The 11,840-nt window shown below is 27.9% G+C and overlaps 1 protein-coding gene across 2 annotated transcripts in view; it reads left to right on the top strand.

The window, feature by feature from the left end:
- The first annotated feature begins 7,843 nt into the window (after positions 1–7,843).
- LOC100162021 (PE-PGRS family protein PE_PGRS18) overlaps positions 7,844–11,840 on the top strand; it is a 31,735-nt gene continuing 27,738 nt past the window's right edge. For both annotated transcript variants that reach the window (XM_029485982.1, XM_029485980.1), the window contains exon 1: positions 7,844–8,091. The gene's annotated coding sequence lies outside the window, so the exon portion shown is untranslated. The remainder of the gene's footprint in view (positions 8,092–11,840) is intronic.

The raw sequence follows: 11,840 nt of genomic DNA, 5'->3' as shown, positions 1-11,840 counted from the left end.
ATTTTGTGAATTGTATTTCAATTTGAAAGTCTCTAATTTATCAAATACTCGTGAATAGTGAGTCGTGAGTCGTACTAACGCTTCACCGAGAAGACTTGCATATTCAATGCCTTACACAATTATAATGGAACTATATTTAATAAGTACCTACCTAGTATATATCTCAATTTTCAAATACTATTAATCTTTTTAATACTTTTAAAACATTCAATTAATAACTACTAAAAAATATTTAAGAGCAAAACAAAACTTTTATTACGAGTGATAATAAAATATCGATAATAATTATTAATTGTTGTGTATTTATTACAATAATTTGTGAATATTTATAGTTGAAATGTTTTGTAACAAAACGATAACAGTTATGTGTTAGTTCTTAGGTAACATGAACAATCGATAGCTAACCGAAATCTTGTGGTCCGGAAGAAAGTCATAAAATTATGTGTAGAAAATACAATATATTGGTTAGCGTGACTGAAATTATGTGTAGGTATATCCTAAATGATATAAATATATAGGTATTTTGATATTTGAATAATGATAGGCAATTTTCAAACCGGAAAGGTAAGGTCCATATTATAAAAAGTAGAATTTTTAAAATATTGAACTGGTTTATTTAATTTTAATATTGTCATAAATAATTTAACATATTATGTATCTATACTTACTAAAGTCGTTACAACGTAAGTTTTATTGTTTTAACTACCAAATAAATTTAAAATTATTATTTATTTTATGAAACATTTATGGTTTGCTCCTCCTTCCAATATGGTTATTAATAGTTTCTAAGATAAAATAAGTATATGTACGTATTAATCTAAGTTATATATTACCAAGATTGAAGATGTATTAATATATACCAAGATTGACCGCAAAACTTCCGGAATACCTTTTAAAATCTTTCAGCTACAACAGATCCTTACTCGCAGCCACCATCGATTGCATCATAAAAGAAAACCTTCTAAACAAACTATAAAAAATTTCTATAAATATGATGTACACATATATGTTTTTATATCATAAGAAATTAAGTTCTCGATGTAAATAATACTTGTATCCCAATGACCTATGTCGCCGCAAAAAATATAATATATATTATAATCAATATCAATATAATAGATATATAACATTTATTTAAAATAGATAGTCTCAATAATGTGTGTCTATTTATATTACCTAGTTGTGTCTATTTTATGTTAGGACTCTAATTATTTCGATGTATTTTTCATTATTATATTATTAATTTTAAATGACATATACAGTGTGTTCACGGAAACAGGGAACACTTTATTACTCATTACCCTGTAAACATTTTTCAATTCTGTTTGTGGGACGTTCAACAAGACTAATGGATCATAAATTCATATAACTTAAAATTTTTTTAAATCGTGTATTTTGCGAATGCGTAATAAAATTTCATTTTTTTTAAATTGTAACCCCTATTTTGAATATTATTTTTGGGTTGATCGATTTTTTTCAAATAATTTTGATCCATCAACTTGTGTTCTAAACCAAAAATTAACGGAATTAGAGCTAGGTATAATTTTTAAAAATATTATTAAATTAAATTTTATTTTATTTTAATTGTACGTACCTTTTGTTTCTTTTTTACGACTATGATACAAATTATTATAAAAACCTGAACTTTTGGAAAATACCTATCATTAATCATTCGTTATTAAAAATAATCATTGCATGGGCGAGTAATAATGATTGCAATAATGAGCAAGGACTGGCAACAAAGAGAAAGTGCTTCCAATGACGACTTGCAAAGACTTGCAACACAGTGCAGGAACTTACAACAGCTAAAAAGTACTTGTAATGGCGAAAAAGTATTTGCAACAGCCAGCAAGTACTTGTAACTTCAAGCAATGACTTGCAACAGGATGCATTATGTACTTGCAACAGGGAGCAAGGAAATTCAACCAGGTGCAAGAACTTGCAATGGTGAGTTAAGGACTTGAAACAACGATCAAGTACTTGCAATGACGAGCAAGTACTGGAAACAAAGAGGTAGTGCTTACAATGACGATCAATGACTTGCACAGGGTTCAAGAACTTGTAATGATGAGCAAGAATTTGCAACATCGAGCAAAAACTTACAGAAACGAGCAATTAAGTACTTGCTAGCTGTCGAAAGTTCTTGCACACTGCTGCAAGTATTGGCACCGTGTTGCAAGTCATTAATTGGTTTGTCAGGCTAGGATATTTTATAATATATTTAAATTATTATTATTAATACGGTTAAAATATTGTTATTTGTTTAGTTTAATATTTGAATATAATAATATACTTAAAAGTTTAAAGTACCCACGAATAATATTTTTTAAATATAACACAAAACTAAACTCGTTTTAAATATCTAAATTCGACCAAATTATAACATAAAAATGTGTTTGTATGTTTTTTAGATTTTTTGGTTACAGATTCTACTTACGTGGAATTACGTTTTAAATTTTCAATCCTTAGTTATAAAAGTTCAACACTTTATACATTTTTAACTACAAATCATTTTTAAATTTTCAAATTTCTAAATTTTATCCAAATTTGAATTTTAAATGCTTATAAAAAAACTTTGTAAATATTTATTTTTAATATTTTTCAAGTGCCATCGTAATAATATATTAAGATCCTTGTGTTCAAGCTTATCAACCCTACGAATAAAATTGTATTAACATTTATATAAAAAAAAAAATTGGAAACTGAAAATGTCAAATAAATGCTCAAGACAAGTGAAAATATTTTAAACATTTTATGGTATATAGAAAATTATAATATTAATTTCAGCATAAATTTGTCTGTCTTAGAGTTACACCAAAACCAAAATCGATTTTGTCGAAAACTGATTTTGCGTAAAAATTCCCATTTTCTATAATTTATTTTTCTCCGGCGCTTTTGAAAACTACTATGAATTTTAAATCTTGAGTAAAAACTTACAGTAGAATGGCATACCAAGATTTGGCCGGTATCATGGTTGGCCTATCCACCCTTAGACTAATCAGATTGTAAATTTTAATAATATTTGTAATATATTATATGCATTATTAATGTTTTCATTGACAAAGTTTTATAATCTATAAAATCAATAATAGTTATACATTCCTACATTTGGTTTATTATTATTAGTCCCTGAACATAACATGATGATACTGAATGTTTGTTTGCCTATACTTGTGTTTTTAAGGGAATAATTATTATAGTATCTTTGTACCATAATTATTATTATTGTGAAAGCATAATATTTACAATTATGGTAATACACAATTTTTAAGGGGTTTTTATTTAGACAATTTAATTGAAAATTAAAGAAATTATTATTTTAAATCTTAAATGTATGAGTTACTTTTAAATTGATTGTGGGATTAAAATATTTTACTTAAATAATACGTTTTAGTTTATTAAAATGCATAAACAAGGTATAAACGTTAATAGTATAAAAAAAGCAAAAAAAAAATATCACTAAGAGTTTAATAATAAAAAGAACAATTATTTTTCGACCAAGGCAGTAAAAAGGTTAATAAATACTTCTGCAATTTTAAAATTCAGATAGGTTTACAGGAAGTAGCTGAATACATCTTTCTCTTTTAGTACCTATTTATATTTTACATATTATACCAATGTAGAAACTAAAAAGCTATATGAATATTTTGATTTTGAAGCCCTTACCAAAGAACTAATTCCTATAATTTTTTATCTAATTAAACGGTTAACCATATTCAAGTACTTATACCACTAATCACTATACTTTCTTTTCTATACTTCCTTTTAAACATAATTTTATATAATCTGCTACATAAGTTACCTAATTACTTTTTATATCAAATAAAACCTCAATATTTCGATTTTGTTTTAGCCAGCTATTATATAATACCATATGTAATTAATATACTTATACATTTAAAAGTGTAAGTAATTAGTGTAAGTACAATATACAATTCTATGAGTTATGCTTCTTATGACACTAGGAAGTTAGAAATTATTGGAGTTGATATCTTTTATTTTATGATATTACACTAATAGTCTGCAGAAATTCCACTATTACATTATATTAACATCTATAATACAAAATATTTTAGAAGACAACTGGTATAATTATTTTGAATAACTATATAACTAATATAATATAAAACTAATTTTACGTCCAAAGTGAATTTATTTATATGGGTTTTATTATATTGAACATTTTTTAAGTATGCACGCGAGTATGCAATTAAAATAACCAAAAAATACTCTAAAATATGTACCTAAAATTAAATACCATTTATTATGCACCATTTCATAAAACAAATTTATATCCTGTCTATAGTATATATTATATACAATTCTTTACGACTGCCAAAAAAAAGCATGCAAACGTAAAAAGTTCATGAACACTACTTAACAAAAAAACAAAATGTTTAAATATGCATCAGATAGCCACGAGATAATCTTGTACTAATTTAAAATCACCTTCGCGTAGGTAAAAGGAAGCGATATTTTACATCGTAAAATATTTATTCATATTTATCCGTTCTCGGTGTTCGTGAACAAAATAACTGATTTTATTTTATGTAAACCGAATCTTTACCAACTTTGGTTGTGATAAGATATTTCAAATATACCAGTTAAATTGTATTGGAAAATGTATATTATTATATTGTTTATACAATTATACATTTATACAACGTGGGTTTGTCTCTGTCTGGAACGGTTGTGATTAAATTTAAAAGTAATAATAAAATGCAAAAAATAAAAATTCAGAAAAGAGCTCTGTACCTAATACCTATATATTATACTATAAACCTTCAAGATTTTAAGTTGATATATTATCAGTTTCAACTTAATGTTTAATGTTTGTTTTTCATCGTTTCTGCCCACTTTGCAACTCAATTAAGCATTAAGACAGGTACCAGTAATTATATAACTCTTTTGTACTTTATAATGACTCAATTTCAATGTCCATAATAACTAAAATTTATAGATAATATTAGTAAATAAAAATCATAATTAATTACATTAATTATGTATTAATATATATTTTATATTATATACGTTTAAAATAGGTGGAATATATTGATATAATATACGTCTAAATACCTACTATAATATACCAGTACTATAGCTTAATTCTAGTTTATAGATTACTGATTTAAACTATGTGGGTTCTGGGGTGAAAAAACCATTATTCTGGTACCAAAATATTGCAAAAATTAAAACCGGAGAAGTCGCTCTGCTGTATTAGTAGGTAGTTGTCGAGTGTCCTCGTCATTACTCATTGAGTACTGAGTATTGAGTACGTAATTGTAATAGTGTAATGGGTATTATATTAAATTTCAATTAAATTTATCATGGTAAATTATTATACCACTTCGAAGAACAATTTATTATAAATGGAGATGGTCTGTAGAATATGTTTCTATTTTCTAATGATATTTATATTGCTATTAGTAATTTATTTTTATTTTAGATATACGTAGATAAGTAGAGTAAATTAATTGTTATCAAAAAAAACTAAACATACATTATATTATACAATAAATTTAATATACTATAATATTACTAGATATTATTAACTTAAAAGTCAATACTGACATAGTGAAGAACGGTGTAAATATTTAGAAAATTGCATTGTGTATTATAGGGTTAAAAAGTTTCAAGACCCCAAGAATAATATTTCTGTATAAAAAAAAAAATAATAAATAGGTATCTAACTATAATTGTATTGTTTTTAGGTATCTTCCATTTATCCAATACGTCAAAATTTGAACTTGAAATATCTATAAAATCAAATAGTGTACAATATTTATTTAAATACAATATTTATAATTCAAGATTAAATAAATTGTAAATTTTAGTGATTTTGACTTCAAATGCTTATAAATACAAATTGAGCATATTATAAGTAATTTATAAAATTGGAAATCGCTATAAAAGCATTCTTAGAGGGATCTATTATACTACATTTTTAATATTTTTGAATTAAAAAAAAATAATATATTCCATTACCACAAAAAGAGTAAATATATTTTTAAAATAATAAAATATAAAATATGGTTGATGAAAAAATCTCAAGTTTGTATAGAAATTACTTTTTGAATTACAATGAAAAAAAAAAACAATATAATTTTGTTAAAAAATGCAGGTGTTCAAAAATAGTTCTATTTTTCAAAATTATTTTATTTCTGTTTTTCCCGATTACTTTGAGTTCAACTATACCTAGTATAAAGTACAAACTAGATCTAATTTTCCAACTGATACTACCCTCAAGATTGAAGATTGAAGCATTTTTCTGTTAAAAATATTTAAGTGTCTCGACAGTTGACACGGGCACACAGCGCGCGTGTGCACACACACACACACACACACACACGCACGCACATATATAATATATAGGTTCATTGATCGGAGCGATCAGAATCTAAAAGTGTAATATGCAAAATGTGTACAACTTTCTAGATTCGTTTCAATTTTTGGCGCTGATAACGCGTCGTTATTCATTAATCATTATTAATTATTATCTGACGAATCATCGTCGGACGCCATTGTCTTGCATATTTCAAATTACACTATCGTCATTTAAAAAGAAGGCGGAAAACGAACAGATTGGCACTGGGGCGGTGGAGGTATGTTGAAACTTATGAACGTTTACAAAAAAAAAAAAACTATTAGAAAAATAAATATTAATTAATAATTAGTAAGATTCGTATTATGCTATTTTTAGAGACCGGAGTCCGGAATTATATGCATTTGTATTTTGTATATGCATATATCGAGGTATGCATATAGCTATGAGGATGTGAAATGTGGGTAGTTCAAATCAAACTGATTTCATAGACCAAATTTTATCTTGCATATTGATGCATATTTTATACACTCTTAATGAATAAATGAACTATTTCCTCTCTACAAGACGATAATTAATATACCAATCAATAACTAATGGTCACGGAAAAAGTTTTTAATGATCGAAAATAATATTTCTTAGTTTAGAAAAAATAACTTTTTTATTTGTATTAATTGTTGTTATAAATTTGGTATATGTATATTATTTAATTCATATAGGTACTTTGTATTATATACCGTAGTCTGTAAACGATTCTGTAAAAATTTTAACTTAATGTTATGTCGTTCTTATTATGTATATTTGCATCATACACAATTTTAGTACATAATATAATCCCGGTCTCTAAATATTATTATCACCCACGCAAGACGTTGATTCCTGCAGGAAAGAAAATACATAAAAAGAAATAGTCATCGACTTCCGGACCCCAGCATGTTGTAATAACAATAACAATAATAACAATGATGCTATTATAGTCACGAGAACATAAAAAATATTATAGGCAATTTACGGCGTGCAGCACCCGCGCGTTCGCTCGATGCCCATTTATGGCCGGTCATCGGGCGCGCTCGCTCGATGACCGCCAGCGCGCGGCGTGCCGGCGGATGAGTCATCACTCCAGCTAGGACGCCGACTACCGAGAGCGCGTGTGCCGAGCCGTTTACTCGGTGGCGACGGCGGCCACTCGCGCTCGGTGCAAAACAAGCGGTGCGCGCGGAGGAGGCATCGCAACGGCGAAAGTCGCGCAACGGCCACGCGCCGCGATAACGCGCGCATGCACGAGCCGAACACCTGACAAAGGACGGCGGCGTGTCACGGCGAGTGGAAGGACGGGCGGCGGTGAAGGGGCATAGCCGCGCCGACCTTGCCGTCGTTTTGTACATATTAGGTCGTCGCCGGCGGTTATCAGCGCCGTTATTTTAGCAAACAACAATATTATAATAATATTATAACGTCGTTGTCCACCGCCGCGGCCCACGTGCCGACGACTCTGCCTCCCGACCACGTCCTCTTTTCCATGTCCCCGCCGAGTCAGTGTTCGAACCGCACTCGACGGTGCAAGTTGTATAAGCGATATACTGCAATATTGTAGTTGTGATTCGTGCACACGTGTTGCCGACGGTGGGTAACGATCACTGTCGTCGTCGTCGTCGTAGCTGTCGTGTTTCACAGACTTAGTGGGCACTCCAGCCTACCACCGCCGCAAAGTCTTCCCCTTCGGCTCAACTGTTTTGGCGCTCGTGCCGCCAACCTCCGCTGACTACGAGGTACCACCTACCAGCTATATTGTATAACATATTTTAGGTATACCTACGAATATTATATAATCAAGCTGGGTAGGTAACTAATGAACATTTTGAGTTGAGTGGAGTTGAGCGGAGTTGAGTTATATCTATACATAACACTATTTTATCAAGAAACGTAATAGACATATTATTATTATATAGTAATATCAGGTGCTAATAAGTATAATTATCGTAGTATTGAATTGTATACAGTTATTAATGTATGAAACCATATTAAAACCAAAAATGTCTCTACATTTTTAAATATTTACTTGATGGATTATTTTTAAATTAACTGAAGAAACTAAAAGTTATTTCAACAGTAATTTAATCTAGATAAATAATTTTATTTCAATTAGAAAATTAACCTACTAATTATGTTAATGCCCACCGTCGTTGGTTAGGTATAATTACGATCACCGCATGGACTATGACGTATTCGTTTGTCGTTCGTGTTACGTCTATAACAAAGCTGAATTCGCATATTATTATGAATGTCTGAGCTCTCTACAACATGTCAATATAAAAATTTGCGTTTATCAAATTAAAGTTTTTGATATTCGCTTAAATATTAGAGTACATTTACTAATATTTTATTAGACTTAGGAACATTATCGGCGTGTCTCTGTCCTCTACGTTGGGTTTTTACGTTATTCTAATTTCTAATCGAGCTATGGGCCTATAATAGCCTATGAGTATGTAAAATACTACAATCCAAAAATTCTGAAACACAAATAATGTTCTTCGTTTCTTACCTCCAAGTTTTACAATAGGTCAATAGCTCTAATATTTTCGTTCCACTGAACGAAAATTAGCCATGCACCTATAGTAGCTAGACTATATAAGCTGGAGGCTATACACATGCGGTTTTGACGTCCTCTCGGTTCTCAAGTATAATACCACTAAGAGGATGCCGAAGCCAAACCCACATGTATAGCATAGGATAAGTAATATAGCAAAATATACCACATAATTATCGCGATAAAATTATATTATTTTGCATTTTATAAAACCATGACGATAATTTATTATTATTATAGTTTTTATCCGCGGTTTTTGGTTCTTGATTGGCGGGGGTAACGGGTATAAGACATTTAGTATAATATTATAATATGAATTCAATACCGAGAATTTAACTGGGATTTTAATTTTTGTCTCGGTTTAATCCATATTATACTCGATTCCTTCTGCCCCTCTAACCATTAACAAAAAAAAATATACGCATACTCACAGTTTTTGGTAAAACGACGATATTCTACGATGCATGTTTTAGAAAGTAATGCATCTGATATTTAGATACTACATTGCATTATTAATATTTATTATTCCATGTACTTTCCCAAAATGATTAATGATCTTTTCCATAAGACTTTCTTTAATGATGTTTATTTTCTGATGACGATTGCTTATCAATTGACCATATTATACACAAAAAATTATTAATTTGATTTTCATCAAAATTCAAAACAAAACACATGCATTGAAATTAAACTAAATTAACTTGTTTTTCATAATTATGGTACGTTTTGTCATTACCTGATTCAGTATTCATAAAAATACCATAGGTCTTTGGGTTATTTGATACTATAATAAATTATCATTAATATAATAAGGTAATAAGTTAATTAGTAATAACTGTATTATTCTATATAGGTACGTTATAATTATAAAAGGCGTATAGTACTTACTATTGTTATAGTTGTATACATTTTAATGATTAGAAACATATATTTTAGGACTTAATAATCAATACACATGAGTTATGACTTACTTATACTCATAATAATTCATGATTTATAATATATAATTTATAATAACTAACTAAGTATTTAAAAACTGTAAATAAATCATACTTAGATCTTTTAGGTTAATTTAAGTTTGGTTAGTAGTTTATATCAACTATGTATTTTTTTATATATTACCTCAGTACATTTAAGGCTATAGCATCTATAAATACAAAATACTAAAATTTCAGCAAATATAACAATATTTAGCAATGTTTTGTTGAAATACTTCACTAGGTATACTTAAAACCCTATTTTATTATACAACTATTATTACTAAAGGGATTAGAAACTGACTGTTTTTCATTATTAAAAGTCCTATTTTCATTCCAATATATTATATACTAGTTGATTTTATAAGTGATAAGGATTTAGATTGATATACCTAATTGGATTCATTGTCTTCTTTATGTCCAATAATCGGCTTTCAGACAAATTTGTACATAAACATATTATATTATACAATTATTAACTTACAAATCTAAAAATGTTGTATGTTCTACAGTGAATTACGATTTTTTAAATAAATAAATGTAAACATGTGTTCATGGGTTCAAATTCTTTATCAATATCAAAATCGTATTCATCATTCGGTATTTGGAATGAATATTATCTCATTAATTAATTTAACAGTGAAATAATGTGTGATTATACGTTACATAATTAAATCTTGACATATTATGCACTTGCTTTTGTGGAAAATAGTGTTCTCCTTAGGACCAGTCACCAGATTAACGTCTTTAATTAACAATTTATACGTCTGTTGGGCCTATATGTGAAAAGGGCCTATAGTGGTGTTAGTTTAAAATCATATAAAGTGGTTATTTGTACTTTTTTTATTTTTATAATGTTTAATAAGTATATAATATTATATGTATATGATTTCTAATGTAAAATTACATTTTATGACAAAAAAATAACTATAAAACTATACCTGTATTTGTTGTGTCAAAATAGTATTTGGTAAGTGGTAACTATACCAGTTGTAAGCAGTAACTTTTATTGTGTCGTAACCAGATCGTATTTTCGACTATTATCCATTTTTAGAATATTACATTTTGCACTATTTTTCTTGGAAGTTGAAGAGTGTTAATACAATGATATAAACGATAATAATAATAATAATAATTTGTTAATATTGTTCATATCAATAATTTTAGATTCTGAGTGGAACGATGAATGTATTGATTTTACAATGATGTGTGTTTTTTTTTATTTTTTATTTTTATTTTTTTATTTTGTGTCTGTCATAACCTTTTAAGGACAGTAAAAGTGCTTGGATTTTCTTCGACAGTACCTTTTCTGATAGAAAAGTGAATCTAGTTGGTACTTTTGAGGAGTCATATTTTTAGCGTCTTTTCTTTTTATAGATAACATACTAGGAAATTATGATAAGAAGACTAGCCACAAATTTTCTTACAAAAAAAAAGTTTAACGGGAAGTACCTATCCAAAATTAATTTTTTATGAGCGTTAGAATTTAAAATGTTTATGATATTGAATTTTCATTAATTAATTTTTGACATTTTGTTGTAATTCAAAAACAAATAATCCTATTTAAATTATTTAATATTTTAAAAACATTTTGACTCTCTTTGAGCTATTTTTAGCCATTTGAAATGTTGTAATTTATTTTTCAGTTATAAATTCATAAAAGTTTTTCTTTTCATATAAAAGATTAAACATTTTATTAGAAGATTTCACATAAGTTTTTTCATCTCCATCAAAAAGAAAGAGTTCACCGAAAAAATCACGCAATTTATAGCCATGAGATATTTTAGATTTTTATAAAAACAATTTTTAACTATTAAATTTGATTATTTATACAAGTATTCTAGGCTGACACAACGTCTCCGTTCAGAATCTTTTTTCGTTTACATGATTTTCATTGAATTCAAATATAACACACCCATTACAATGACATGCTCGATAACTACTTTACAGCAGA

The sequence above is a fragment of the Acyrthosiphon pisum genome, chromosome X (assembly GCF_005508785.2).
Source record: "Acyrthosiphon pisum isolate AL4f chromosome X, pea_aphid_22Mar2018_4r6ur, whole genome shotgun sequence".
Taxonomy (NCBI): domain Eukaryota; kingdom Metazoa; phylum Arthropoda; class Insecta; order Hemiptera; family Aphididae; genus Acyrthosiphon; species Acyrthosiphon pisum.
The sequence above is the reverse complement of the archived record's forward strand: the minus strand, read 5'-3'. Positions and strand labels throughout refer to the sequence as shown.